The following is a 23,713-nucleotide window of genomic DNA, read 5'->3' on the forward strand; positions in this document are numbered from 1 at the left end:
AACAGGAATATACATTCCATTCAGCACAGCTTATTTACCAGCCATTTAAACAAAACAGAATCTAACGCGTATCTAGCTAGATTACTTACTAAGTTCTAAGACTCCATTCCTTTTCTGTTCCTGGCAAAACAACGCACAGACAAAGAGAGCCTTTGTTTCTCCCCCCCCTCTCAGCTTTGAAAGTATCTTGTCTCCTCATTGGTCATTTTGGTCAGGTGCCAGCGAGGTTATCCAGCTTCTTAACCCTTTACGGGTGAAAGGGTTTTTCCTCTGGCCAGGAGGGGTTTTAAAGGTGTTTACCCTTCCCTTTATATTTATGACACAAACAGTCAGGACATTTGGGGTCCTAAAAAAGTACCTCTAACCAAGATAGCACTTAGGTCCCTTTGAAATCAACATGACTTAAGCAGGTACTCAAAGTTAGGCATAAGTGTAAGTATGTGCTTAAGTGCTTTTTTCAACTGGGGACCTGTTGAAGTAAATGGAGAGTATTCAGAGTCTGCAGGGTGATAGTTGGGTTTCAGGATCCTACTGCTAGCTCTGCCACTAACTTATTGTGGCCTTGGACAAGTCACTTAACCTTTCTGTGACCTAGTTTATATATCTGTAAAATGGATGTAAAAACACCTACCTCTGAGAGCTCTTCTGAGAATTTATTAGTGTTGAAGTACTTTAAGATCCTTAGATGAAAGGCACTTACAGAAGTGTAAAGTATTATAATTATGTATGTCTGTCATAATATTACACACCTATAAATCCAAGTGTAATATGAGTACAGTTATTCAAAACCAATATAATGGGTTTCATGGTGCAAACCTGGGCATATGCCTATCAAACTGAATCCAAAGCTACAGGACATAGGGAGGGGAAAAGAGCTCTTAAAACAAGATAGTTTTACTCCAAATTCACAACTTGGATGTACTTAATTTTCAACAAACCCTGTGACCCCCTCCCTATGTCCCATTGTCTCTGGAGGATTGTGAGAAATAAACTTATTACAGCACTATTTTTCTCTTTCTCCCTGAGGCATTTTATATTGTTTTAGAAAAACATGAACTGGGATTTTTTTAATGTTTATTTTTAAATATGAAACTATATGGACAATATTATTAGTGCATTTCTTGAAATGTGTCCAGAATTCAAACCTGGAGGCTATAGAAGTGCTGGAGTGAAATTGGCCCTAGACAGTTAATAAATTCTGAGCAGAGATGCATAAATCAGCAAAGGGTATCTTTCAAACTTTTTTTTTTCCAAAGGGTGGGCATGGGTGAGGGAAATGTCTTCGGAGAATTGTTTTCTATCAGTTCAGAAAATAGAGAAAAGAATCCAGCAATACCCAGTGCTGGTTAGCAGATTGTCATTTTTGGGTTTGATGTTCCTGGGTTTAATTGTCTTTCATGTGAACAATGGCAGGAGCTCTCTAGTGTGCCATGCGAGCATGATAAAAGGGGGCCGTTCTTGCATAGCAATGCCTTTTTTTTATTATTAGCGTAAAAAATTAGCAAGCTGGAAGTCGTTAGAAGGAGTTCCACTGACATTAATTGTAATGCAGCCTGAATTTGTTTGCAGACCAGTGCGGCAAGACAATAGCAGCAGAGGAAAAAAGCAATATTAATAGCCTTTTACTTATTGTATCATTTTAGCGAGCCTTAATAAGGTGTCTGCTGTCAACTGGAATTTATTAAAAAAAAAAGACATGGTAATTGATGTATTGCAGTAAGTATGGATGTGGGCTCAACTTGATTAATGTATGAGTTGGCTTTTTAAGGCATTTTAAAAAGGCTTCTTAACTGGGTCTTAAGAGACTGGCACAAGCCCAGTGTAAACTACCTCATTGCAGTTGGAAAACAGCCTGACAGCTGCTGATGTCTCCTGGGCTTTGCTTTTTTTTTTCTGATCAGAGAAAACAGAGAAAGTAATATAGTCCTCGTCAATAATTGCAGTGCTTAAAAATCTTATAAAGGGATTTCTATTCTTCCCTCCGGAGATAACTTTTCAAAGGTTAAATTAGTTTTACTTGTGTGTGCTTCAAATTTTTCAGATCCCAATAAGGATCACGTTTTGTTTTAAATAAACTCTAGTTTGTGAATTGCATGGGATTAACACCTTGCTGAATATCTACTGTTTCTAATATGAGTTGGATATTACATCACATCCAAGTTTGTCTCACTGTATTCCCCAAAACAATCTACTGCACATTGATCATTGTTACATTCATGTTGCCAGTTTGTTTCACAGAAGGGCATTCATTTTTTTCTCTCTTGAATTTATCAACTTCTGTTTTGAGACCTTACCTACTGAGAGAGTCCCAGCATTCAGAACTCAAAATAATCTCAAAAGATGGGATTTTCATAGGGGCCTATGAGAGTTAGGTACCCAACTCACATTGAATTTCAATGTGAATAGAGTGCCTAACTTCTTTAGTCTCTTTTGAAAATCACAGTCTAAAATATTCTACCTGCCTGGATATCCATGGGTGCCACTGAAATACTGAAGGACAATCTAATAAGACTCTTCTGATTCCTAGTATGTGTGAACTATGCATTCTGTTACATGAACAAGTTACCAGGAAATAAGATTGGTACATGTAAAAATATGTTTCTTTAAGTATGCTGTGGACTTCCTGTATTCCTCACCTGAATTCCTCACCTATTGTGCCCTAAGTCAAACAACTGATATGTGGTATGCTGTGCTGATGGGATCGGCAGCAACATATGTACATCTGTGTATATCTTGTACACTGGTGTTTCTGCTTGTAACTGCAGCTAGCCAGTGGGCAAGCAGAGAAGTATGTTGAGAGGAATCATACAGAAAAAATAGTTCAATTACTTTGAATAAATGTGTTCATCCTTATGGTCTCCCAGGGTCACCATGATCTTGAGGTGTAAGTTAAAGGGCCAGGCTTTTAATTTTATTTAAAAACTTCCATATTCGTCATCTAAAATAAAGAACAACTCTGTACTGACTGGACTAATCAAGTTCCTGTCTGCTCTGTAAGGATACCATCAGCAGTGCTGAAAATGTCATCTGAGTGTATACCAAAGTCAAGTACAGAAATGCAGGCTTCTAATTTCCCATAATAGTATGTGGTCCTGCCTGGTATCTTTAGATCTTACCCAAGAGAAGTATTCTTTCACTGCTATAGATGCAAACTTAATTTGCCCGTATAGGCTTCATCAGTCTCAGGTCTTGGGAAAAGCCACCATCTATTTATACACTCTGCAGAATTTGGAAATGAAGCTGCAGTTGCTGTTTCAGGTTGTGTGCCAGTGTGGCTGTTCTCTGTTCCCAGTATCTTTTGAAATTCCTGGTGTTAGCTGGAGACTTCTGTGTCCTGAGATGCACCTACCCATCTTCTTAGCCTATGCGCAACGTACCTCAAGTGGCACATGACCAGGATTCATCACCAAATTTGGTCCATTGGTTGGATCATTAGCTTCCCCGGCTGGGGCCAGGTGCTGATGGCGAGCTGATCCAGGCCCCCCTGCACCTGCCCTGAAGGATAAGGATAAGGACTAAGAAATGGAGCCTCATAGCATCATGTCCTGGAGTACTTTGTTTTTAATAAGGGTTTTTTTGTTTTGTTTTTGTTTTTGTTTTGTTTTTTGTTTGGGATGGAAATATGTGCCAGAGAGGCCAATCGAAGCTACTTCTGGAGTCTGTGGGCAGCCTAAAAGTTAACTGTTGCACCAAATTGGCTTAAATTGGTATGTCCCAATAATATTGAATAGTTTTCCCAGTTTCTTTGTAGGGTTCAGTTACCAAATACTCAGTACCAGAAGGTTTAGACTCACATTATTTTAGCTGCTTCCCTAGATAGTCATTGTACTATTAACTGTCACCTAGTTCCAAGGAGTGTGATTTGTAACCTTTGTTTACATAAGGTATCATATTGGTAAAGTTTTTAGTAGAGGGGTGATTTGCTGTGAACTTTCTTTTTGAGTTTGTCATCGTTTCATCTAATACCATTTTTCTTTTCCCAGCAGTTCATTTCATAATACCCTTTTCTTCCTCAATCACAGAAAAGAAACCTGAATTAGTCTGCTGGCCTATGAAATTGCATTAGTTGTAACTGCTGCTTTTCCTCACTGCTAGTCTTGTGCAGTCTCTTAGACCCCAGACTTTGTTTCCAAGGTATTTTCCCAGTGGATCCAGAATTCCCTTGTGAATAGCATTTAAACATAGGTGTCTCTGAAGTTTTTACTCTTCCTTCCTCTAATTACATCTGTGTGGCAGGTGGTGCAAACGGCCCAGCATACATCCGTGTGATCCTGTGCATAAAAAGATGCTATACCAAAGGCTACTTCCTTTTCCCTAACTCATATTTCTCAGAATTTTTTTCAAAATCCAATTTCACCAATATTATTTCCTTCTTCTTCATGTATCTTCTTAATTTCTAGATATGGACTCGAACCAAAAGCTCTGGGTCTGAACACTCAAAAATATTAGGGGTGTTTGAAATCCAGACATAGATTCAGATCCACATTTTGAAAATGGCCCCATCTTTATAATGAATGTAACTGAAACCCTGGATCTGAGCAACCCTAAAATGTTAGGTATTCACAACCCAGGTTTGAATATTGTGGCTTGATCCCATCTCTGTATATTATCCAACTTATCTGTATATTCTTTTTCACTAGATTTGTAAGCCTTTGCTTTCTCTTTCCCTTCCTCAGTCTGACCTATTAAAAGGTACTCAATACTTTCACCTATAAGTGGGTCTGGTTGGAATTAGAGGGAGCCAGCCCACATCTGCAAGTGGTAGCACCTGCACATTCTTTTCTATACACAGGAAACTGCACAGCATGCAAGAATGGGAGGGAGATTGGTGACTGTGACCATTAGTTTGAAGTTTGCCATGTGTGTACAATATTCAGTTCATATGCAACCAGAAATTCTCAGAATTCTCAAGGCCTGTATTAACTGCATTAAGCTACCTGTCTAGTCACCCCTCACTTGGGGTTCTGAATATCTCCATTCTGTTCCTGGCATTGCCATAGACCTTTGTATGGGACTTTATGCAAACAAGGTGCATAAGTGATCTTACTCTCTCTAAGACTCAGTTTCCCCATTTGTATATGGGGCTAATAATATTTATCTAGGTATTAACAGGGCTGTTGTGACGCTAACTAACTGAATTAATGTAAGTAAATAATATTGATATTGCTGGAAGGAAACAGCCACGTAATATTTTGCACTAATTAATTAATAGAACTGTTCAGTAGTTTTGATTAGAAGTGAAACAGAACTGGAGCCTTACAGTACATGTTTCTTACAAAGTGAAAGGCATTGTTACTCGCTTTTAGCAAGCCTGAATCTGCAGCAACAAGTTTTTATAGCTAACACTGCAGCTCCTTCGGAGTTGGGTGTGAAACAGGCTGAATTCACAAGTGTGATGCTGGCAAAGTGGTTTCATATGTTTTTGTGGGAGAACTGGTTTGTATGAGCTCACAGACCTGGGGGGTTTTATCAAAAGGTATGCATGTGAATAAGCCCAGTTTTTTTGTGGTCAGATCTCATTACCAACCCTTTAGCAAGGTCCCCTCACTAAAACTGGTAGAGGAGCTAGGCCTAACTGTGATGCCACAGCAGAACTCTGATCTCAAATCCCCCTTTCTAAAACTGGCTTATAGTTACTACAAAAGTAAAAATACAGAAGACTCCACCAGAAATACACAGACTAGACATCTCTGCTGATTCATCAATACAAATAATTCTGATCGGAGTGAAATTTACCTTTCTGAAAGTGGACTAAATTAATGTGAGCCAGAACATACAGCTAGCTGTGTGACCTTGGCTCACACTGGATATGTCTACCCAGGTTTTTTTTCCATCTCATTATTTGATTGATTGACTACAAAGGTTTGGGGTTTACCCTACGAATCAGTCCAGGCTAAACTACAACCATCTGGGGAGTGTCCAGACTGGTCTTTGTAAAAAGGTGTTGAGTAATATCTTACTACACAAGGTGTCCCATAATTGGGCCATTAGTACTAGTTAGCATGAGTACCGGTGACAGAATCTGACCCATATTTAGGCAGTTTCTGATAAATGGAGCGATTAAAAAGGCATGTCAAGCATTTTTACCCAAAAAGATTTTTAATTTAGAAATGTTTCCAAAAATGAAACTTTGTAAAAAAAAAAAAAAAATTCAACATTATGAAGTTTTCTATTTTGGGGTGAAATCTTCCATGCTGTTTTTTTACCGAAAAGTTGCCAAAATTATCAAAATTATTGAAATTTTTCATTAATTGAAAACTGCATCATCATACAAAATCTAAGTTTTTTGGTAAAGAAAATCATGTTAAAATGTTTATGATTAAAATTTTACTAAAAATGACCTCAGAAAATTTGAAAAATGGGCCTATTTAAAAATGTATCAAATGGAAACAACTTAAATGTCTCATAATATTGCTGTCTTAAATTAACACCTATTTTTGTCCAGTTCTGGTAATAATACACTAAGCCACTATTTACAGGATGCAATCAAACACAGATGCTTGAAGAATGTATTTCTTTCTGACTTTCTGAGCTCTAAATCATATCCATATTGCCTGAGAAACCAAGTGAGAATGCTTCTGCTGATTAGGGTTTATGACCCGGCTGATTGCATGGGATAGACTCAGCCAGTCATGGACACAGGAAATATATCATGTGACTCCTTGTGGCTCAGTGCACAATGGTGTGGGGAGGCTAGGTGGCCTAGCTGGGCCAAAATTGAGTGGTGATGTGATCCCATGCTCCAGATCGCAAAACCACTCACTCAAATTGGGATTGGCTGCCCTGCCTTAAGTCAGAGGGGCAGCTGGGCCAAATTTGAGTGGCGCTGCAACCCTGTCCACCTGCTCGGCCTCCCAACCTTTGCAGTCCTGGTGCCCATAAAGACTGGGCACCTCCAGCCCCCCCAGAGAGAAGCAGAGAAGGGGGCACCAGAAATTCCCAGGGCCCAGGAGGGTGGAAGGATTGGATCTGGGTTTTTGATGCTTCTTGGGGAAGCAGGGATGCAAAAGGAGGCAGAGGTTGGGCTTCCCAGAACTGCCTGTCCCCTGGTGGGCATAGTACTCTTCAGCCTAACCACTTCTCCAGGTAAGAGCTTAGGGCTGGATGTGAAGCAGGGAGACCATGGGGGTTGGGTGAAGGGGAAGAGCTTGGAGCTGGATGCAGGACAGTGTGAGAAAAAGAGCACGGGGCTGAATGTGGGGCAGCAGAAGGAGTGTGTGAGTGGTGCTTGGTGCAGGGAGGAGAGTGTGGATCTGGGTGCAGAGGCAGTGGGGGTTGCGTGTGGCTGGGTATGGGGGGGAGTGTAGGGCTGGGTGCAGGAGGGGAGGGGCGGGAAAGCTTTGGATCCCCTAGGAAAATTCTGCTTGTACCCCTGATATGTCAAAGTATAATCCAAACTACTGCCAGTTTATAGATATTTATTTGAAGCAGAAAATTTTTCAAAATATTCCGATGGACAGCTGTGAACATGGACACTGTCTGAGTGAACCGCTGCAGGTACAAGGCTGCATTTTGAATAGGAATTGAGGATGACTTCTGTTTCTTTTATAATTAGAGACACACGTTTTGCACAGTTCTGGTTTAGCACATGCATTTGCGTATTTTAGAGTAGGCCTGTACCAAATCTCTGACTCTGCCATTTGTGGCTCAGCACCAGCGCTGGAAAATGTGTGCATTACCTGGCATGCACAGGCAAAAGTCCCTGCTTATATCTTGGAACTGAACATAAAATACCTGAATTCATGGATGTAGTAGTGCCTTTGTATGTAGTGGTGAAATGTCACGGTTACATTTATATGCTCAGAAAGGTTATAAGGTAAAGCTAAATGCACCCACAACATTTTTATTTACCCAGGACGTCAAACTGAAATGTTTTTAGACATGTTAATGAGGAGTCCTTGCTCCCCTTTAAGAAATGTCATGAACTTAGTGCTGTACAAAATGCCAGTTCGTGCAGTTGAAACGAAGTTCCGCATCCTATTTTTAAACCTTGACATGATCTGAGATTATGGTAGGTACAGTAGTGATAGCTTCCCTGTTTATATCTATAAACTTTAACAGAAGAAATCATGTTGTAGCCTTATGATGGGGATACAATAAACTTTTTATTCATGCTGTGGGTATTTCTCGGTACTTCAGAGACATGGTTTTTTTTTCTTATTAACCTGTTTTCAAAATAATCTTCCCATATCAAAGCATGTTTAAAAACAGATTGTTTTTGATAGCAGTAACTAAAATGCAGTAAGAAGAAGCCTTTTGATCTGTTGCAAATAAACTCTTTTGCAGATAAATATGTAACAAGTGTATTTTTGTTCATTTGCTATCAAATTTAATAATAACCAGTGTAATTGAGTTCAACAAAAATGGTTTCATATCAGTCTTTGAATACATACTTTTAAATATTAAAAGATAATGATTTGTATGGCATTGTTATATAATGCATTTCTTGTCTTCTCTTGTGTGCATGTGACGAATTCCAGTCGATAAGCCCAGGACTCTGGAGTCAGTTGTCTGGCTAGTTATTAAGATTAAGATAAGTACTAAGAACAGAAAGATACAGTGCATTGTACTACCCTTATGGGACTGGGCCACCTAGGATTCCAAGTGTAAACAATGAATTAGTTCTCCCTGGCTCTTTTCAAACCTGAGGTGTACACTGTAAATATTGGTGAAATCTGATGGAAAGAGTGAGCAGAGATTATTGTTATTTTACCGGTTAAAATGTTGTTTAAAATAAGAGACAACTTAACTCTCTCTCCCCCCCCTCCGTCCCCCCAGATTCTGAACTCATTCAAATGTGCCTATAAAATACTAGCCTAATTCTGAGACTTGTTTATAGGAAAGATCATTATTTTTCATGCAATAAACTGTAAGAAAAACACCAACACTTGGAAGTGCATCACCATTAGAAACTTCATGCTGAATATACTGCAAAAATAGCAACATATTTGTATTCAGTACAATGAAGTGCAGTGAACACTTTAAAAACCTAAGGGTCTGATCCAAACCCCACTGAAGACTGCGGGAAGTCTCCCAGTGTCTTTAACAGGCTTTGGATCAGTTCCTAAATGAAAGTTTAGTAAAATGTACTGTTTCTGGGCATTTTGAAGCTCTTATTGTTAATGCCTTCAAAGGTAGAGTCTTTAGGGCATCGCACTGTCTTTTCTAAAGGAAGAACGGGGATGGGGGAAGCCCATGCCTTTTATTATTCCTTGCTAATGAAACACAAGTACACAAAACAGAGGCAAATATTTTCTGAAGTGCAAGCAGTGATTCATAGTAAATATAGTAAATATGAGCATTGCCACAAATTGTTAGGCAACATTTTCAGAACTGCAAAGTTTAACTGTCTATAAGATCACTGGAGGAGTGATAGAAAGGGATAATTTAGCAAGCATATCACAGCAACATGCTGTGCGATGTAGAGCACTGGGTAGCAATTAATTTTTGTTAATGAATTTAAAACTAGATGTATGGAAATGGTTATATAAAATGTATACACTGCTAAACAGCTAACTAGTCCTTGGGGTTTGCGCTTTAATTATCTGTATGTAAATCATTTCAACCAGAGCAATCTAATAAGTTAAAAACTGCTAGGAAATTTGGATCTGGATTTGTAAGGTCTATAAGACACTTCCCCCGCCTCCTCCCCATCCTGATGCCCTACTTCACTAAAAGGCCTTTACAGATAAGCAGTTACTAACCTATAATTAAACATCTCCTATGAAAAGGATAGTTTATGAAGAGAAAATAGGATTTAGTGATGCTTTCTAAAGTAGTATCACTAATTCTAAGGATGACCACTGTAGGAAATGTATGCTAGGAAATATTGAAAACTATCCAGCTGCTACAGAGGTTATACTTAGATGACTCATAAAGGTCTCTCCCAACCCTAGTATTTCTAATCTGATGGGAAAGAAAACATTTATTTTCATTCTTTAGAAAAGGAATGAGACAACTATGCAAACTACTTTTTCTTTCAAGTCTGAATGTGTCTCTTAGAATCTGAATGTGTCTCATTCATAGTGCAGTTGAAATCATTGTGCTTCCTGAACTCCCTTAGCATGGACTAAGATTTCCTCTTAACTGGGAATAAAGATAAAAAGCTATTGTATATATATTTTTCTGTTTACAGTTATCTTAAGCAAAATTAAATTAAACCAGAAGTTATGATGAAATCACAATTTATAATTGAATCACTAATACAGTACGGTATCTGATGGCCTTTGATACCATCAGACTTTGTATTTATGTGCTGTATCTGGACATACTAATTATAAACAATGCCCTTTGGAGTGCTTATAATACCACACTACTTCTCCTCTCATCTCTTTTTTTAACATGGGGTCTTTTAACATGATTACATACCTCACAGTTACCTACTAGAGAGAAAGCGCTACTTTGCTATTGATGTTGATATATGCCCTATAAGTAGGCAAAGAAATGGTCCAGATTCCTAATGATTAACACTTATTATAAAACTTATATTCTAGAAGATGGGAACATGCATCTGTTGTACCCTACACATTGTTAATTAACATAGTCGGACGCATGTTTAAAAGTCCAAACATAAACCTTGGGAACAATATCCTAACATAGTTTAGATTTTAATTGTTCCAAATGGGGAGGGGGATGGAAGCAGGTGTGTGTGTGAGTTTAGCCTCTGTGCAGACAGCTCTGTGCTGTATATTCGGTGAATGCACTGGAACCAGCTGCTTGTTTTAAAAAGCTCCTTAACTCAAAACTCCTTATGGTCTGAAATATCCAGATAGTTAGCATTCTTTCCAGTTTGATATGATTGAGACCTTTACTTGAACTGACCTCAGAAGGAATAGAAGACTAATTGAGGCAGCCCTAGTTCTAGCTCTCTAGAGGTGTAAAACACGGCACATGGTATCTGGTGCATGCATAAAGAGGTTTACATAGTGGAGAGGGAAGAGGGTTTTTTCCCCCCTCTCTGTCTCCCTCAGTACTATTTTTTTTCTTTCAGGAAAAATAATTTGTTTCATCTTAATATCGCTGCATAGTAAGATAATAAGCACAAAAGTAAAATGCACCCAAACAATGGGGAAGGTAAAATTAGGACAGTACTCAGGTGCCTCAGGGCTGTAATTAAAGCACTCTGGATAAAAGGAGATTTGTGGCTCAGATTTATGTTCTGAGGAGGGGGAAAAAAGTAGAAAGTGAAATACAGCAAAAGAAACCCTTAATTCCAATGTATTTCAACTCACCCATCAGAAGAAATGGCATTAATTCAGGTACCCAATTACTGTAATGTGGTTCAGAGCACCTCAATAGGTGTTTCAATCTCAAGCCAGGACTAACATTTGTAATCCTTTAAATGCACTTAAGAAATTGATGTTACAGCCCCACAATCTGTTAGGGGCCTTGCTTCCTGGCTGATTGCAAAGTATCCCACCATTAATTGGATCATCAGAATGTGATCCGCGTCCTGGTCCTCGGATTATGTAAGACTGACTTTGCTCTGACGCGTTGAACCAGAGGCTTCTTTTGCTGGATATTTTGACCCTTAATGTAGATAAGTGGTATTTTTCATCAATCTTAGCTTGCATTAAAAAAGGGAAATGTCAATTCAATGTGGGGCGTTTAACTTAATTCAACATCTTTTAATTTAATACCTTGGAAAAGTTAGTCTGTCTCCGACCTACCTCAGACTTCAGCTGATGGAATATTTTGTAAGACACTATTGGAGATACATTGTCTCGCTCCTCAAATAAAATCAAGTTTCCAAAGTCTTCGCTCTTTGTCTCTTTATGAAAAAGGGGTAAAGGGGGGACAACTTGTTTTACTGCCTGCAGTTGTAATGGAGTTGCTTCAGTCTCTGCAGACAGTAACCCCTTTAGCTCCTATCTTTGCCTGAGAGAAAAGAAATTCTACATTTTTTTTCCAGTCTTCACTCTGTTGTTTCCATCTTGGACTGTATATTTCCTTCAGGATTGTGTGTGTCAGGGTGCTGCTTCCTCTTCTCATACCTGTTTGATGAATGGAGTTTTAATAAAACTCCTCACTTTGATTAATTTGCTGAATATATTTAGTAAATGTTGGTGCCCAAGTAACAACAGTGGATTTGGACATCCTCTATTTGGACCAGATCCAAAGCCCATTGAAACTAATGAAAAGACTTGCACTGATTTTCAGTGCACTTTGGATCAGGCCCTTTATCCTGAGAGTTGGTGCAAGACAAGAAGTGACAGTGTATCCTTTCCTATACTGCCTCACCAATATGCCTCCACTCTGACCTGGAGGGATCATAGAATCATAGAATCATAGAATATCAGGGTTGGAAGGGACCCCAGAAGGTCATCTAGTCCAACCCCCTGCTCAAAGCAGGACCAAGTCCCAGTTAAATCATCCCAGCCAGGGCTTTGTCAAGCCTGACCTTAAAAACCTCTAAGGAAGGAGATTCTACCACCTCCCTAGGTAACGCATTCCAGTGTTTCACCACCCTCTTAGTGAAAAAGTTTTTCCTAATATCCAATCTAAACCTCCCCCATTGCAACTTGAGACCATTACTCCTCGTTCTGTCATCTGCTACCATTGAGAACAGTCTAGAGCCATCCTCTTTGAAACCCCCTTTCAGGTAGTTGAAAGCAGCTATCAAATCCCCCCTCATTCTTCTCTTCTGCAGACTAAACAATCCCAGCTCCCTCAGCCTCTCCTCATAAGTCATGTGCTCTAGACCCCTAATCATTTTCGTTGCCCTTCGTTGTACTCTTTCCAATTTATCCACATCCTTCCTGTAGTGTGGGGCCCAAAACTGGACACAGTACTCCAGATGAGGCCTCACCAGTGTCGAATAGAGGGGAACGATCACGTCCCTCGATCTGCTCGCTATGCCCCTACTTATACATCCCAAAATGCCATTGGCCTTCTTGGCAACAAGGGCACACTGCTGACTCATATCCAGCTTCTCGTCCACTGTCACCCCAGGTCCTTTTCCGCAGAACTGCTGCCGAGCCATTCGGTCCCTAGTCTGTAGCGGTGCATTGGATTCTTCCATCCTAAGTGCAGGACCCTGCACTTATCCTTACTGAACCTCATTAGATTTCTTTTGGCCCAATCCTCCAATTTGTCTAGGTTCTTCTGTATCCTATCCCTCCCCTCCAGCGTATCTACCACTCCTCCCAGTTTAGTATCATCCGCAAATTTGCTGAGAGTGCAATCCACACCATCCTCCAGATCATTTATGAAGATATTGAACAAAACGGGCCCCAGGACCGACCCCTGGGGCACTCCACTTGACACCGGCTGCCAACTAGACATGGAGCCATTGATCACTACCCGTTGAGCCCGACAATCTAGCCAGCTTTCTACCCACCTTATAGTGCATTCATCCAGCCCATACTTCCTTAACTTGCTGACAAGAATGCTGTGGGAGACCGTGTCAAAAGCTTTGCTAAAGTCAAGAAACAATACATCCACTGCTTTCCCTTCATCCACAGAACCAGTAATCTCATCATAAAAGGCGATTAGATTAGTCAGGCATGACCTTCCCTTGGTGAATCCATGCTGACTGTTCCTGATCACTTTCCTCTCCTCTAAGTGCTTCAGGATTGATTCTTTGAGGACCTGCTCCATGATTTTTCCAGGGACTGAGGTGAGGCTGACCGGCCTGTAGTTCCCAGGATCCTCCTTCTTCCCTTTTTTAAAGATGGGCACTACATTAGCCTTTTTCCAGTCATCCGGGACTTCCCCCGTTCGCCACGAGTTTTCAAAGATAATGGCCAAGGGCTCTGCAATCACAGCCGCCAATTCCTTCAGCACTCTCGGATGCAATTCATCCGGCCCCATGGACTTGTGCACGTCCAGCTTTTCTAAATAGTCCCTAACCACCTCTATCTCTACAGAGGGCTGGCCATCTCTTCCCCATTTTGTGTTGCCCAGCACAGCAGTCTGGGAGCTGACCTTGTTAGTGAATCATTAGTTAGTGGATCATTTGTAAGTATGTGATTTCTCTGAATATTCTGCTGGGTTCAATCTTGGATGTCAAGACCACCAGTCCTCTTCCCAGTCCTCCCCTCCGCCAGATGTTGAAAGCATTTTTCCCACTTGCATGGAGGTAGTCAACTGAGTCCAAAGTCCATTGCAGCAAAGATTGTTAGATGCACAGTAGAAGTAGCAGGGTGCCCTGAGTGCTTTGCCACAATGAACGCTGAGTACATTTGATCCTGATAATGCCGTTGGGACAACCATTTTTAAAACAAGTTTGTGGGTGCTGTCATGTTTGACACTTAATTGTCTACTTTTGAAAAAATGGTCACCGAGACTAATGGTAAGGGGTTCATTCGGTATCCATTCCTTATCAGTCCTTGGCATCTTTCCTGGGGCTGCCAGCAAGGTTGCCCACTAGTCCCAGTTGTGGTGGTAATTTCTGTGAGGTAGACAGATGTTCTGAGGAACTCTCTCCAGAAGAGTGGTCCAGAAGAGTGCTATAGGGTGCGTTTTTGCTGTTTCCATGGCAGAGGAGAAGTAGGTTCTTTTTACCTCCATTATGGCAGCATTATCTGTGTCTGAGTCTGTCAGTATCAGACCTCCTTTTCTGCCACTGAGGTTTGAATTTCATTCCTTCCTGCTTTTTTTCTGTCTGCTTTTTGGCCTCTAGGTTGGGCAGAGTTTTTTCTGTAAATAAATTTTTTTGGAATTTGGCAAGGTCCAAGAGTTTTCTGGACAGATTATGGAGGTGGCTTTTTCTTGTCTTGCAGTAGAGAGATTTTCACCTAGAGGAGGAAGTGGACTGGCCAGTTGAGGAGAATGGTTCTTGCATTTCTTAGGTTTATGTTCAGTCCAATGAATAAGGTAGGTGGTACAGAGATTACCTGTGAGAAATCTAAGATGGAGAGTTTAGATAGGTTCAACAATCATTCAGATGATGCCTCTGATAAGATAGGAGGTTTGGGGCTATCTACAAGAGTTGTGTGGGTTTATCGTATGTAAGACAATGTTACTGTGAGCTGGGAAACCTTAGTGTCTGAGGTTTGAGAGTATTAATGCCCAGCTTAGTCAGCTCTCTGGACATGCAGATTTGGTGAATGCAATCAAAGAATTTTGATCTGAGTGTGTGTTTTCTGCATTTAACCCCAGAAAGAAATAGAATGGCTGTGTTACATCAGATATGTACTTCTGGGTTTGTGGTAAGTGGTGGGGAGCAGGGGAGGCAGGGAATGAGATAAGCCAACCCCAGGCCTGCATCATCAGCCAACCAGGTTTCTGGGATCCAGACCAGGTGACTTGTTGTTAATAAGATCATAGATCATTAAGGATTTATTTACCATACATCTTGCACTGGTCAACATGAGGCTGAGGTCCTGCTGTTTGCTTTGAAGCCAATAAACCTGTGGCTTCAACTTTACACCAGGACTGGATTTGGCCCAGTTTCTCCAGGTCTAGAACATCTTTCTCAAAACCAGCTCAAGAGCAAGAAACAAAACATTACCCTTATAGCAGTGCAGTGATCGGGCCAGTTAAATAGCTATTGTGTCTGCAGTATGACAATAAAGGAGAAGCTAAACCTTTAATATTTGTAACACTTGTATAGAAGCAGCATTTACCAGCAGGTTTTGCACTAGAATAAGAAGCTTTTGAGTATTATTCCACTGTATGGAGGTGACAGGAAACGTTTCGTAGCTTGTGGCAATGCCTTCCTGGACAACTGATTTTACACACAGCCAACGTATCTCAGGGTGGTCTGTGGCATGGGGTTGCATTGTAAGTGTGTCACTTACAATTTATTTAATTGGAGTCTTGGGTGACATTTCCCTTCTGCTGCATCTCCAGATAGAAAGCTGATTTACGTTTTTTGCTTTAAGTACACTACAAGGTTGGAAAGTTAAAGTTGAGTTTGTGATGAAGTAGATATATTGGCTTCCCATGCTTTTGAAGACAAATGGAATCTCATCCATCGCTGCTATACCAGTATGCTGGTGCTCCATTTCAGATTGCTTTGGGTTAGGATTTCAGTTTGCCCTTCCTTCCTAATGGGGTCCCTTGGTGGTGAATGCCATCCACACACAGGATGGATGAAATGCCCTAAGGACCTGAATCAGGCTTGCCTTTTAAGCAATGCCTTGCTGAACTGTGAACGGGGGTTTCCTTGAACTGCTGTGTGAGGATACGAATTCAACTTTGAGACAAAAAGAGAGCAAAAATATTGTATACAGAAGTGTATGTCCTTTAACAGCACATGGTGTTCTGTGGCAGTCTGAATATGTATCGAAAATGATTTCCTTGTGGAGTCTTCAGTATTTCTTTGAGTCTTGTTTTCCTTTGTTCTAACTCCCCCTGGGACAGGTAGAGAAAAATGGATGGTGCATCTACTCTGGCCACTGTCAGACAGAAGCTTGCAGCAGAATTAATTCCGTGCTCTCTAAAGATCAGCAAGTTACCTCATTGTCAGGAAATGGCCTCTTCAGTCTAAGAAACCGTAACAACTCATTCTCATTGTATGCTACAACACCTTTTTCTAATGCCTGCATCTCTCTTACAACAAAAACATTCCCACTTACCTTTTAAGTTTAAGGTCAGAGTGGTTTCTTTACTCTATAAGCCTGGGTGTTCCAGGACATACTTTGTGTATCAAAAAGCTTTCAGATTAGAGGCCCAACATTTTATATCTTTTTCTTTTCTTCCAAAGAGCAAGCTCTGCCTTCCCCTTCATGTTGGAGGAAAGGTTAAGACATGACTGCATGATGAAGCCAGGCCTGCCATGCTGTATCCATCTTGTTAGATCAGATTCTCATCTGGCTTGCCATACTATGTTGAGGAGACATGTTTGTGGCTGTCCAGTGCAGACAGCTGAGTGCTTCCATCCTGTTAGATCCCTTTTCAGATGGATTTAGCAGCAGTTTTTACACTGAGTTTTGTGCAATAGGAATCTTGCTCAAATTCTTATGCCCATGTTTTTACACAACTTGGCTCCCTGCGGAATAATTTGCAAGACAATGCTGAATAAGGAATGCAGCCATCCCAAACGCCTGGCCTCCAATGGGTGCAAAATCACAGGCACAATTATTAGTGCCTACAGTTGCATCAAGTTTGAGCTCTCCTTCTGTGGTTTGCTGGATGCTGTGCTCAAAAACGTAGGCCTATAATGTTTATATATTGGAATTATATATTGTATGTTTTCGTTCTTTCTCTGAGTGGTGGCACATACGTATTTGGGGTCAGATGTGTGTGAAGCTGAGCAAGTATGTTTGAAATGGCTGAGTTTGGCTTCAGTGTTAAGTCCAGCTGTTGCTTTAAACACTTTGTATAGTGCAATGATTTATGCTGTACCAGTCTCATAGAAGCAGGCTGATGTGAATCGTGAATGAACTACTTTCGAAAGATGAAAAGGAGGTGAGTATTCCCTTTCTCCCTCCCGTGTCTTCCCTCATCCTACCCTTTGCTCCCCTCCCATCCAGTGCTAGTAAGCACATTCCTGTGTGATGCAGAGGAACTGGCTAGATGCTGGTTAGTCTGGTTCTTGTGTCTGGTTTTATTACTTCTTTTATGTGTCATCTCTCACACTGTCTCCGTGTCACCTCCCTTACCATCTGAAATCCATATATGCTAAAATAGTCTTGAATGGATCAGTAAATGTGTGTCAGAATGGGACAAAACAAATATGTTCACCCAAGATCTGGGAAGTGGTAGGAGCTGACCTTTTATACTTTTTCTGCTTTTCAGGTCATTAAGCCCTGAACCACCCTAAATCTACTGTTCCTATAAAAAGCTGCATTTTAAAAGGCTTTAGGAGGCTTGCTGACCTTGCAACCTACTTTGTAAGGAGTCTGCACCCACAGCTATTAAACAAAATTAATTTCAGCACTTTTAAATTGTTAATCTTGCAAAAGACAACTCGCTTGCTCTCCAGTGATCCCATAGGTCATCATTCTGTGTGCTGTAAGCCATCAACGGGGTTTGTGGCTCTGAACATCATCAGTCTGCTTGTGTTTTTCCAAATGCCTTTCCAAATTAGTTCCCTTGCTCTCCACTTTCCCTCCCCCCCAGCTCTTTGAGATCTGGGAACTTGGTGAGCTATGTGGATTTAGTGGGCATTCAAAAATAGCCCACAACATCTTATTTTCAATTTAAGGCTACTGTATCCTAAATCAATGCTTCTGACTCCTCACCTTATGGTAATGAATGTTGGGCAGCAGGACATTAATTCAGGTAGGAAATGACAGCTTTAGTATTCTGAGTGTTCGGTTTTCTATTGAAAGGGTTACATCTCTTGTAAGTTAAGTATCTCTTTACCCATGGGGCAAATGTTTTATCATGTATCAATTTATTTTGTATCCCTTTTAAGTGCATTTTGTCTGCCTGGCTGTAGAACTTGGAAATGTTACCTTTTTCCTCCTTGTGATGATTCGTGCATGTGTGCGTGTGTGCGTTTATCTGGGATTATCATTCTCTGTTGTCCCTGCTCCTTCCACATCTTTTGTCTCTGCCACTCAAACCAATTTCAGCTATCTGCCAGCTTTCATTTGGGATAATAGCCTCTCTTTTTACTGTTGTCTTGTCATGTTTGATTCGGCAGCACAAGGGTTTTAAATTAGCCAAAATGTTTGCATGCTGGGCTTACTCTGCTGCCGCTACCAGTTGTAGATCTACTGAACCACTTGATGCTGAAATTGATGGTTGCTCGGAAAGAATAAGAAATTGTTGGTGACTACCGGGAAGATTCATTCACACCGAGCCCCTTTGAAACAACATAGAGGGAGGGAGAGAGAGGTTTCCTTCATTTTCCTGCCACCTGGCTGGTGGTTGTATTGTTCTTGTGCCAGGTTCCTGCTGAGTGATTACAGTCTTGCTAGGCTGGGTAGTTCCTGTGATTTCAGAAATAAAAACAGAAAAACCCCCTCAAAAGATGTGCAGTTAAATTCAATGACTTACAACTGCTGGGTATTAACTCACTGGTGAGAGAGCACTTTAATTTCTTTCTTATTTTATTCCCTCCATACTGAATTTTACTTGTCGGAAGTTTTAACCAAAAGAAAGCTACCTTTCTTGGCTGCTGGAATTTGTGGTGCTAAACCACCAAATGGGAATTGAGCAGTTTTTTGAATATTTTTCCAATCAAAAGGAATTGGTCATTAATGTGATTTAGTGAGCTCTGGAATCCCCATGCAAAACCTACCAATGATCCCCAACATTTGTTATTATTGGTGTCAGTATTGAAAGAGATTTGTGACCAGAATTAACAAGTGACCATCCTACCTGAGAAAGTAGGTATGGCTGTTTTATATATATCTTCAAAGTAATCAGAAAAATTTTGACAGATAGTGCTAAAAACCAGATTATACAATAATCAGTGAGGCCACAGAATTAAATGAGAAGTGCCTGGAATATTACTATTGATGCAAGTGTATTTTATTATCTAGTACATTCCCATCTACAAAGGTAGATGTGCCTCCCCCTGCACAAGTCCACTGAATGGCTGTGGTTTGATGTACATCTTCTTTGAAAGATGATACATCCTGGCATTATTTTGGAGCTTTATAGCCCTATCTATCTGGACCTGGAATTGCCCCTATTGGTAACTGGTACTATAGGTCACAAAATGAGGATAATAGATCAGCAAGTGTCCTGTGTACAATAGCTCTTCATGGTAGCCAAATCTGTATGAGGCATAGAAGGCTCTGTTATGTGACACATGCCTGTATCAAACCTTACTGAGGGAAATTTGGTAATAGGAACATAGGATTTGCCGCAGTGGATCAGTTCTGTCATCCTCCATTTTGGTAATGGCTAGTACCTGACGCTTTGGAGGAAGATAAATAAACCTGGTCACGTCCCATGCCAGTTATGAGTGGATTCCACAAGAAATATCATACGGGGAACTGTGGGGTGCAGGGAAAAGTGCAAAGAATAGTAAAAATATGACAGAATTATGTCATGTGATATCAGACACACACATAGGCACTGATTTACTCAGATCCCGGGGGGTGCTTGACCCCTGCTCCACCCCAGGCCCCGCCCCCACTCCATCCCTTCTTCCAACCCACACCTATGCCCTGCCTCTTCCCATCCCTGTTCCACCCGAGCCCTCACCCCCACCCCGCCTCTTTCTGACCACTCCCCACCTCTTCCTGCCCTGGCTTCTTCCACCCGGTGCCTCTTGCACGCTGCCGAACAGCTGATCCATGGCGGGTGGGAGGCAAGGAGATGAATGGGGAGGAGCTGACCAGCAGGGCTGCCAGTGGGCAGGAGGCTCTGGGGGGAGGGGGAGGCACTGATCCTTGGGGCTGCTGGTGGGTGCTGAGCACCCACTGTTTTTTTTTCTGTGGGTGCTGCAGCCCCAGAGCACCCACGGAGTCAGTACCTATGGAGTAGCCAGGCATATAAGATGTGTGATTCCAGACACACAGAATACTATTCCTCAAGATTATAACCAAAAATTGTACAGTGTCCCAGATAGGACAATAAATACCACATGTTCAGTAATAGGACTGTACAGCATCTAAACTTATAATGATGTTTGCACTTGTATTGTTACAACTAAGCTAATTCCATCATCCCGTTTTTCTGGTTACTAAATTATATGTTGTCATTTTATAAGCTATCATTTGTCTGAAAAACACACTGTGGTGTAAATTTGAAGGAGTTCCTATAAGTCTTTGTTTTCTCCTTGCCCCATCATGTATTTAATAAATTTTGGGGAAATAATATGAATGAACAAAGCTCCAAAAATATGGATCTAATTAATGGTATGAATCTCTGGGGCCCAGCAATGGATCATTGCAGGCTTCAGTTTGCACCCAATAACAGTAGATTGAATGGGGAGGCAGGATACCATTATGGGTCTAGTCCTGTTATCTCTCTCTAACTGCTGTAATGTTCCAAATTGCTGATTTCTCTGCTAAATTAAGAGAGTTGTATTACAGGAAAATATATTGGGAGAGGTACTAGTGAGGGAGCTAATGAAAAGGATAATGAGTGTCTGTAGCTATGTCCTCCAGCAGACTTTGATGAGTTTTGATAATATACGGGATGGCTCAATCTGCCGTATTAGCAAATGTAGCCAGTTTATGCTCTACGTACAAACTAGAGATTTGATAAAGCACTAAATGAGTTTTCTGGCTCTCATTCACAAGGTATTAGATGTTTGAAACTTCATGGGATCATCGTGCTTCTGCCACACGTTCGTTAAAATGTGTTTTATAACATAAGCATGAGGCAGCATGAAGGTTCCCTGGGAGACGAAGCGGGGAGGGAGTCTTGTTGCTAAAGCACAAGGCTGGGGACCTCTAAAATCTGAGTATGGCTCATGGCTGTGCTTCAGAATCCTGTGTGATTTAACATCACTTTTCCTCTGTTTCCCCATCTGGTTAAAGTTGGAGCCCGTTGGAACATTTTCAGTTGAAATGAAATTTTAACAAAGGCAAAATGTTTAGCTGAGATGTTTCAGTTTCAATTAAGACATTTTCGAAACGGGGCTGGAGAGGGAGGGAGGGAGGGAGGGAGAGTGTGTGTGTGTGTTTGAGGGGTCAGGGGGAGATGAGAGAGTGGGATGTGAGACCAAGTGACTCAGGCCTGGTCTACACTAGGGGGCTGAGGCTCTCCCATCGACTCCACCTGTGCCTCTCGCCCTGGTGGAGTTCTGGGGTCAACGGGAGAGCGCTCGGTGGTCGATTTATCATGTCTAGACTAGACATGATAAATCTACCCTCACTGGTTTGATCGCTGCCTGTTGATCCAGTGGGGAATGTAGACAAGCCCTAACATTCACACTCTATAGCCTGGTGGTTAGGGCGACAGAGGTTCATGTTCCTGCTCTGCCTGACTCAGAGTGAGTTGGGATTAAAATCTCTTTGTTACAGCAGGACCTTGAATTTGGATCCCCCCCAACAGAGACCAATGCCCTAACACCAGGCTTCCCACATCCTCTGTCTCACACTGGGACATTTGGATGCATCTTCCCAAATTGAAAACGTTAGCTTTTCAGTTTGAAAGTGGGCATTTTGACACGCATCTTTTTTCATGAAAACATTTGAAAGGCTTCATTTTTGTTTCAGTGTGGAGCGAAAACAAATCCCAGAACCTCAAATGTTTCTGTGGAACAGAATGGTCATCCTTAGTCCGGTGTAGTTAAACTTCTCCCCTGCCTCATGAGTTTTTATTGTGAGGCTTAAGCCCCTAATGTTTGTAAAGCACTTTGACTTTCTCTAATGGAAAGTGCTGAATAAGTGAAAATAATAATTCAACCCCTGTTTCTGGTTTAAGAGACCAATAGTGTTATATTTAGCAGCTGCTGGGAAATTGCCCAAAACTAACCGTGGAAGAAAGTACGGGTCCAGGCTAGATAATAGAGTGCTTTTTTTTCTTTTTAATGTTTCACATATATCACTGTTCTTATCTTGTGCCAAAATTTTACTAGTATTGAGGAGATAGTATTGAAGTAGCACAGAAAATTCAGTAGACAGGGTGGACAACATGTTTGCCACGCCAAAGACCTTGTATCAATGCATGTTTTTGCATATTAACACAATTGGGCCAAAGTTTGAATATTTGCAGCACCCCTGGCAGGCAGGGAAAGTATTGCTATCCCCATTTTACAGATGGAGAAATTGAGACAGCAAGTGACTTTCCCAAGGCCACATACTGAGCCAGTGTCTGGCATAGGATTAGAACTGTGCGGTTCCTAGGCCTGTGGTCAGGCCAATAGACTGCATTGTTTCTCTGATCAGATTGGCAGCTGTCTATTTATTCCACTCTCAAAGAGGAGGCTATAATATGACAAAGTTTTTGAAGCTTTGAATGTTTTCTCTCATATAAAAGTGGTGGCCACAAAGCACACTCACAGCAGCCTATAGAGAGCTCTGTTTTAAGATTCACTAAGCAGAAATCATTGTGAATTAGATAGTTATGCAAGGAATTTTTACTGTATTTTTTTGCTAATACTTTTAGTTTTGGTTTCCCTCATACTTTCAAGTATTGCTCTTAATTTTAACTTTAAAAATATCGCTTTATTTTTACTAACAACTTATTGCTAACAAAGATCGCCAACTCTGATTGTGTGTTTCTAGCCTTAATCTGTTTCCTAGCACTAGGGAGGCATATTTGCCTTTTTGCAAAAAGTAACAAGAATGGCATATATAAAATTACCCTGTTTGAAAGAATGGAAGCTGCATCCCAATATAGATCACAGTGGAAAATGACTCAAAATTAGATGACAGCTTCTCCCCCTTCTTTTCTCCCCCTTCTTTTTCTCAGTCTGTCTCTAGTTCAGCTGCAGCATGAAACATGCACAGTGTATTGTGACATTTTAGTTTACTGTTACTAATAATTCCTTTGCATGTTTCATTAGTCTATTATTTACAGAATCATAAAAGGGTCTCTACAATATTTAGCCTCTGTGATGTTGTTGATGACATCCTAAAGATTGAAATGTTCTTTTAAAAGAAAATAACATGTAGGTGGAATCTTCACTTCACCATCATATTTATCGATTCTTTTGTCATATTTAAACTGTCACACAATCCCTCTACAGAGAGGTGGTTTTAACTATATGAGTAGTCAAGGAAAAGTCCGGGGCTGAAATCCTACAACTTACAACATGCAGTTACAGAGGCTTTGGAGAGCATGAACTCCAGATGCTTGTATAAACAAGACTTACTAGAAGTCTTTACCTCATAACTCCTCATAAGCTTACACCTGACAAGCCACTCCGAGCTAGAGGGCTGTGTTTTCCCTAATAAATTCCTTTTTGAAC

General features: G+C 40.9%; 1 protein-coding gene across 5 annotated transcripts in view; it reads left to right on the plus strand.

The window, feature by feature from the left end:
- Positions 1-23,713, plus strand: part of ESRRG (estrogen related receptor gamma) — a 522,927-nt gene that overhangs the window by 188,569 nt on the left and 310,645 nt on the right. The gene's annotated exons all lie outside the window — the stretch shown is intronic.

This window comes from Dermochelys coriacea, chromosome 3 (assembly GCF_009764565.3).
Source record: "Dermochelys coriacea isolate rDerCor1 chromosome 3, rDerCor1.pri.v4, whole genome shotgun sequence".
Taxonomy (NCBI): domain Eukaryota; kingdom Metazoa; phylum Chordata; order Testudines; family Dermochelyidae; genus Dermochelys; species Dermochelys coriacea.